This window comes from Bidens hawaiensis, unplaced genomic scaffold (genome assembly GCF_021521415.1).
Source record: "Bidens hawaiensis isolate Kalapana, Puna unplaced genomic scaffold, B.hawaiensis_p1.1 tig00011896_1, whole genome shotgun sequence".
Lineage (NCBI taxonomy): Eukaryota > Viridiplantae > Streptophyta > Magnoliopsida > Asterales > Asteraceae > Bidens > Bidens hawaiensis.
This window is the reverse complement of record NW_027491952.1, coordinates 753,404-761,644: the sequence shown is the minus strand read 5'-3', so window position 1 is coordinate 761,644 and position 8,241 is coordinate 753,404. Positions and strand designations below refer to the sequence as shown.

General features: G+C 35.4%; 2 pseudogenes across 2 annotated transcripts; both read left to right on the top strand.

Moving 5' to 3' along the window:
- Positions 1-1,626: 1,626 nt before the first annotated feature.
- Positions 1,627-3,608, top strand: LOC143539485 (cysteine synthase-like; annotated as a pseudogene). The gene is made up of 10 exons (XR_013136453.1): positions 1,627-1,680; positions 1,774-1,884; positions 1,980-2,036; positions 2,107-2,370; positions 2,458-2,595; positions 2,679-2,730; positions 2,798-2,877; positions 2,979-3,038; positions 3,112-3,192; positions 3,267-3,608. The product of XR_013136453.1 is annotated as a cysteine synthase-like (transcript).
- Positions 3,609-6,781: 3,173 nt separating this feature from the next.
- On the top strand, positions 6,782-8,241 carry LOC143539486 (cysteine synthase-like; annotated as a pseudogene). Its single transcript, XR_013136454.1, has 8 exons — positions 6,782-6,890; positions 6,972-7,081; positions 7,158-7,215; positions 7,285-7,548; positions 7,628-7,765; positions 7,853-7,904; positions 7,998-8,077; positions 8,176-8,241. The product of XR_013136454.1 is annotated as a cysteine synthase-like (transcript).

The following is an 8,241-nucleotide window of genomic DNA, read 5'->3' as shown; positions in this document are numbered from 1 at the left end:
GAGTGGCCATGCGTGAGTCCCCTCACATTCATGAGAGGCGGACAATTGTGAATTTTAATAACTTAAATAAATAACTGAAATGGTGAATGAGAAAATAACATAGGTTGAGTGAGTGGTGGTATGACTTTGAAATGACATTGAATGGTGCCTCTTATTCACTGACCATAACACATTACTTAATAATTTAGAAGTCGCTGACCACTAAGAGTAGAGGAAACGCTTTTTATCTCATCCTATGTCGTCGCTTCCCCATCTGAAGCCGTTGAATGGTTTTCATGCTTCTCGCTCCTCATTGTCCAGTAATGTCGTTTCTTCCATAACTTTCTTAAATACAGGATCTCCATCGTGCTCGTACGCTCCTCACATCCAGTCGTTTGCCATATCAGCTCCATACCAAAGCCTCTCATCCCACCCCGTTTTCGTTTTCACCCATTGTGTCCGCCTAAAGAATTACTATCGCGATCTATCCACATCTTCAGTTGCTCCCATCATAGTTTATCTTTGATTATTTCAATAACTAAAACCTAAAACTCCAATAACTTCTTGCATCTCCTATTGATATTACACTAATTTTATACATTTTCCACTAAGCAAATTTGTAAATTAGTACAAAATTCCATATTATTAAGACTCGGTAAGTTGCTATAGACAAACACTAAACGACACATAACGAAGACCTCAAGATTCAACGCGTACACACTTAACCAATTAGTCATATATACATACCATCACATCGAAACATGGCCCTTAATACATCTATCATTCCGTTACGTGTAAGCTTCAACAAATCCTTTAAAACACGTAAACAAGTTGACTTTAACCACCCACTTTTGTATCCAAGTGACTCGTTTCTTGCTTGATTACTAGATAAACGAATAGAAAAGGCGAATAAACTAAACTAAATAACAAGTGGTTCTAATTAGCAGGTTCGAGTAACATTTAATTCGAACCGCCAATAGGAACCGTGGTCCCAAGCTAACGGTTGGCCGTTGTCCTTTTCTCCTATACTTTGGAACAACCAATAAATTTATGAAAACATAGATTACTAAAATATATATATCAGCATAAGTAGTCACTCCACCCTTCGTCTTTATCCACAAACATATCATCATAAAACATTAAGGTACTACTTTGATTTATTTTTTTCTGTTTTAGCTACATATTATTTTGTTTTTTTAATAATAAAGTTGTTTTGATGCTACAATATAAGAACTTACTGATTTTAGCTAATGAGTGTGTGTATTGAATTTGGGAAAATTTGTTGCTCAAGTTTATATCTATATTTGGGTTCTGGGTTTTGTAAATTAATGGATATTGTTGGGCTAATTGGGTCTAATGAATCAGGTTTCTTGATTTTGACTTTATGGTTTCTTTGTAGCTGTATCTGTTTGACTTTCTTGATACTGAAATTAACTTGAAAAGTACTAGTTTTTTTGACTTTAGAAGTAAAAACATTACTACATCTATGGAACATAAGTAGAATTCATGAGATTGATGATAATTAAATTAGTATTTTGACAATATTGTTGCCTGTCAATTTTAGATTATATAGGGCCTTTATATATTTGTTTTCACTTCATATTTTGCATATTTGGTGCTAACTTTTTCCCTCTAGTCATCATTCAGTAACCTCAAAGAAACATGGGATCCAACGGTGGAATAGCAGAAGACATTACCGAAGTAAATTCATTCTTAAAAATCTTGAATGCGTTAATTTCACGTTAATTCAGATTTTTGAAATAATCTTACACTTTTATCCCTCATAATATGCAGTTGATAGGAAACACACCTATGGTTTATCTTAAAAAGATTGTAGACGGTTGTGGGTGCGCGTATCGCTGCCAAGTTGGAAACCATGGAACCCTGCTCCAGTGTAAAAGACAGGTAAAGTTTCTTGCTTTATGTTCGTTTCAACTGTTAGTTTGTTCAGTCTTTCTTTTTATTTATTCAGTTATCTATTTTTGAATTTGAACAAATAGGATTGCATTAAGTATGATTAAAGATGCAGAAGATAAGGTCTAATTACTCCTGGAAAGGTTAGATAAATCACTTTTAATATAATATAAATTTGATGCAAAAATACTGATTTAAATTGTTTAAATGAAGACGGTGCTTATTGAGGCGACAAGTGGTAATACTGGAATCGGGCTGGCCTTTATTGCTGCAACTAAAGGTTACAGACTTACAATAGTTATGCCATCTACATATAGCATGGAAAGAAGGATTGTCATGCGAGCTTTCGGGGCAGAATTGGTATTATCTGATGCAACCAAGGGCATAGAGGGACTTTTACAAAAAGTTGAAGAAATAGTAGAAAATACACCAAATAGTTATTTTCTTAAGCAATTCGAAAATCCGGCTAACCCAAATGTATTTCTTCGTTATGTTATTAAAATGAAAAGCTCGTTGGAATTATGAAATATGAAGTGATAATGTGCTATAATTGTAACTTTGTAGATTCATTATGAGACTACTGGACCGGAGATATGGAACGCGTGTGAAGGGAAAGTTGATGCTTTTGTTTCTGGGATAGGGACGGGTGGGACCGTGACGGGAGTGGGGAGGTTTCTAAAAGAAAAAAACGCGAATATTAAGGTCATCTGCGTTCAAAATATTAATCTGTTCCAAGGGTATTTCTTGAGCTAATCTAATTTGCTGTTTGCATAATTTGAGTTTAGATATACGGTATTGAGCCAACTGAAAGCGCTATTCTAAACGGAGGAACCCCTGGTAATTATTATTATTATTATTATTATTATTATTATTATTATTATTATCTTTGTATTGGATAATGAAGGACCTCATAAGATACAAGGAATTGGTGCTGGTGTTATTCCTGATGTTTTGGATGTCAGCATTTTAGATGAAGTTATAATGGTGAGCATAAAAAAAAAAAAGCGTTTAAGCTGCAATTTTTATTTCTGCATAAACATAATTAACGAGTGACAACCGTGTTATGTTTTTGAAACCTTGTTCAGATAAGTAGCGAAGAAGCCATTGAAACTGCCAAGCTTCTTGCACTGAAAGAAGGTTTGCTGGTATGATCATCTTTCTTATAGAATGTTTCTTGATTTGTCGGTTACATTATTATTGTACACGTGGTGCGTGCAGGTGGGGATATCGTCCGGGGCAGCTGCTGCTGCAGCCATTAGAATCGCAAAGCGACCAGAATATGAAGGAAAACTCATTGTTGTAAGATGATCTAAATATGTTATTCTTTTATGCGTTTGTATTGTGTATAACTTTGTTTCCAACAAACGTACCAGGTTGTTTTTCCTAGCTTCGGGGAACGTTATTTGTCGACGGCGTTGTTTGACTCTGTGAGGAGTGAAGTAGAAAACTTGCCAATCGAGTGAGTCGTTGACTACTAGGCGGGTTGTATGATGGTGCATAGATTAAAAAACAGACCAAAGTTATAATGGTTCAGCCATATGGCTGGGAAATAAATATATTGTTTTGTTTTAAGGAACTTATATTATCAACCGAATCGTTGATGAACAGTTTAAAAATATTTGATTATTAAGAAACTGTTTTATATTAACTGAATTGGATTTTCACAATGGAGGTTAAACACTAGATATACAGAAAACCAGAAGCCAGAAACAAACCTTAAATAAACCTAATGGTGGGCCTGCAGCTGAACACAAATAAACCATAATAACCAAATATAAGTATCTATATTTAACACCCCTCATTAAGTTGTAGGATCGGTGTTAATCATGCCCAACTTGATACAAAAAAAAACTTCAAAAATGAAAAAAGAAAAAAAAAACGAGACTGGATCAAGAGCAGGGACCGGAGTCCTGCATTTCCTGCCATACAATGCTTCGAACGAAATAGCCTTAATGCTCGAAAGGTAATTGGTTACACCATGGCATGATACCACCTCATCTACATATAACCTTGCTAATCTATTCAACCAAAAGTTTTCTTCATTTGTAAAAAGTGAGCTGACTTTGTCAATCTATCGGCCATTACCCAAATGGTGTCGTTCCACGATTAGTGTTCCAGTTGTCGTATATATCCAGAGGGTTTTTTATGCTTAGCTTTTATTTGTAAGTAGCTCAGGCACTACCCAACATATGTCATAATTAAATTAACTTCTCCATTCTGTTCCACCCGAATTTCCGTTTAGGTTTTGGTACATTTTGTCATAATCGGGATCTATAATACATTTGGACTTATTATTAAGGATTGGTAAGTTACTATGGACAAACGCTACATTACACAATAAACCTCAAGATCTGATGAATGCACACTTAACCATTAACACTCTTCTCGTTTTAATGATAAATACATGTCATCATGTCGAAACAGGCCCAAAAAATTGCTGAAATTTTTTTTGAACCACAGCCAGGAACTAGTGAGTAAAACCTACATTATATTACAAAGGCGAAACAACATCAAATTTTGCTCAATTTTTCACCCAAAGAAAGCCTTTTGCTTTTATTCTTCAGTTGTAACCGTGACTAATGGTTGTTGAAAGCTTTAATATTTCGTGCTCTCCAAATGCTACAAATGTTGAAAGTTGGTGACACTTACCTTTCCGTTACATGTAAGCCATAAGAGATCCTTTAAAATGTACAAACAAGTACAACTTCAATCGTTCATCTTTGTATTTAAGTGATCCGTTTGTCATGAAATCATCTTTCGGCCCCGTGTGGCGCCCTGGTTACTTAAGAGTCAGCCAGTTCGTCCCGCTTATGATGTGAGTCATTGGTTAGTCATGTCAGATTCATTAGGAGAGCGACACCAGCTCTCTGTGACTATGTCAGTGATACATTTGATGACATTGTGAAAACACATCTAAGCATGTACACCTTATCCGTAGAGGCGATTCCCAATGAAGACCCACTAGCCAATAAACACAAACACCCAAGTTTAAACTTAGAAATACCTATCATCAAACAATTGGTCCGTCACATTTCCCCACAACCATAACCATTGCACCTCCTTGTGCACGTATCTCGCATCCGCACCAGCACACCGAGGAACAATGTTGGCTACCCGCATAAATATTGGCTTAAGAAAGGTGATCCCAGCATGCATGCAACAACCATCTTCACCCCAAATCATCCTGATCCTTCACCTGGGCCGATTACGCCAAGTTTTAAACATGTTCACCTGGACCTGGTCTATAGACATTTTATTCTAGCAACTAAACATGTCACCTTTAAGAACATTATGGGTTTTAAGTGATGTTCCAACTTGTCTGAGTATAGAACCACACTGATATCATTGCCACATGTCATCTTTCGAGGCCACGAGGGGCGTCCTTGGTTGCTCAAATATCGAGAGTCAGCCAACTGACCCGCCTATGATTAGGCTCAATGGTTTCACGTTAGTGTGTAATTGGCAAGAATTGGAAAACATGAATGGTCCATATGAAAAAAATAAACTTCTGGACTAAATTCGCATTATTTGTCAAACCACAAAATGAAAATGACACTTTACTCATAAATTATTGTAGAGGGCCTATACATTTGTATGTACTATGTAGGTTTGCCGCTTATAGATGAGTGGTTTTATGTTGCCGTGGTGAAATAATGCAAATATCAATTATCGATTTTCATGGTTTATGTGTAACGCTAACCCTTGATTTAATATTAGTAGAAAACATCGTTCTCAACATAGAAATTAAGAACAAGAAGAAAAAAAAAACGCGCAGCTTCCATTTTATTGTATGGCCAACATTCATCCAACTAATAAAATGGTCTCACCTTTTAACATGTTTGCTTCCATCGACTCCATGGGCGGATTTACGTTGAAGGTAGGGGTGCACCGGAACCTCCCGAGTCTATATATAAAATCAGAAGTCCACCTCCTTATAAAATTGGAGTGCACACTCTAAACAAACTAGAAAAGCGGTGAAATGGCTAAGGCATTGATTGCTAACATATATGTCCAATGTTTAACTATTGTTTATAGAAGGTTTTTTGAAATTATATATCCTAAACGCCTCATCACATTGCTACCAAATGAAGAAATGCATGTGATGATTACAAACTTAAAATAACAAATTTTAAATAGTTGGTGTGCCTCACGTTGCTAAAAAACTAGTCAATAAAATAAAAGAATGAGCATAAAAGGTTAAAATAGTGATTAGCTGTCTCAAATAAAAATTTTATCCAACCAGCCTGCCAAGGTATCAACCACGTGTAACCACAGCTGCATGCAGCCCAAGTAATATAAGTACTCAGTGAGTCCACCACATTTCCCTGTGTCACAGAATATTGGTCTTTATCTAGCAAAAGAAATTGTCATTAAGGTACCACTTATTTTTACTTACTTTTGATTCTTAGTAATTCAGTTGTTAGCTCATAATGAATACCAGTTACTTTGATTATTATTATCATTACTGTATTATTAAGTTCTTCCAACTTCAAATTTAAGGATTTTGAGATAATGTGATTTTTATAAAAAATAGAAGTTGTTTTGAATAACACAATTAATTGAGTCTACTGAATCAGACTTCTTGATTGTGACATTCTTAAAACTGAAATTAATATGAGACGCACACTAGAAATTTGCATGTCACATGGTGAAAAGAAACATACCACGTGTTTCATGTTTGTGGTAATCAACTATTATACTCCTTTTGTATCAAAAATAAAAATAAATATTACAGTTTTGACTCTTGTGGTCAAACAAATATAGTTAGGCTTTGTGTAGTGTAGGGGCTATAAAATGAGACGATCTGCAATATGTGTCGTTCAGTCCACTATGCATGGAAAAATCGCCCCTATTTGCCCCTAATTGCTGCCCACTATGCATGGCCTTATGTTTTAAGTTATTACAAGGAGCTTACATCTTCCTTTTAATCATTCATCATTCAGTAACCTCAAAGAAACATGGGATTCAGCGTTGGAATAGCAGAAGACGTTATCGAAGTAAATCCATTCCTTAAAAACTTGAACACGTTATTTTCCCATTAATTCAAATTAGTTAGATGTTATTCTCATAATGTGCAGTTGATAGGAAACACACCTATGGTTTATCTTAACAAGATTGCTGACGGTTGCGGTGCGCGCATTGCTGCCAAGTTAGAATCTATGGAACCCTGCTCCAGTGTAAAAGACAGGTCAGTTTTCTTTCTTTCTTTGTATTTGTTTTATTGTTTATATATAACTTTTTTCATTTTGAACAAAAAATTATAGGATTGGATTAAGTATGATTAAAGATGCAGAAGATAAGGGTCTTATTACTCCTGGGAAGGTTAGATAATATTCTATTAATATAACATAATGTTGATGCTAAGTTATTAATTAGAATGTGTTAATGAAGACGGTGCTTGTTGAGGCGACAGCAGGCAATACTGGAATCGGGTGGGCCTTCATTGCAGCAGCTAAAGGTTACAGACTTATACTAGTTATGCAATGTAAGTTTAGCATGGAAAGAAGAATCGTTTTGCGAGCTTTTGGGGCAGAGTTGGTTTTAACTGATTAATCCAAGGGCGTAGAGGGACAAATGCAAAAAGTTGAAGAAATAGTAGAGAAAACACCCAATAGTTATTTCCTTAATCAGTTTGATAATCTGGCTAACCCAAAGGTATTTCTTTAATATGTTTTTAAAATCAAAAGACTATGGGAATTATGAAATTTGAAGTGTTGTAACTGTAACCTTGTAGATTCATTATGAAACTACTGGACCGGAGATATGGGACGCGTGTAAAGGGAAAGTTGATGCTTTCGTTGCTGGGATAGGGACGGGTGGGACCTTGACCGGCGTGGGGAAGTATCTTAAGGAAAAAAACGCGAGTATTAAGGTGATTTGATTTCACAATGTTAAAGTTTTCTAAGGGTTTTTGGTGAGCTAATTTAGTTTGGTTATTGATTGCATAATTTGAGTTTAGATATACGGTATTGAGCCGAGTGAAAGTGCTATTCTAAATGGAGGGACACGTGGTATTTAACTTAATCATAATCCTTAATCATGTGTTATGTTTATATGCTTAATTCCTTATTAATTTTGATTTTGATTTTGTATTGGATGATAAGGACCTCATTATATTCAAGGAATTGGTGCTGGTATTATTCCTGTTGTTCTGGATGTCAGCATTCTAGATGAAGTTATAATGGTGAGCATAATCATTTAAGCTGCAATTTTGATTTTTGTGTAATCAATAGTAAATGAATTACAGTTATGAACGCGTTATGTTTATGAAACGCTCGTCAGATAAGTAGTGAAGAAGCCATTGAAACTGCGAAGCTTCTTGCACTGAAAGAAGGTTTACTGGTATGA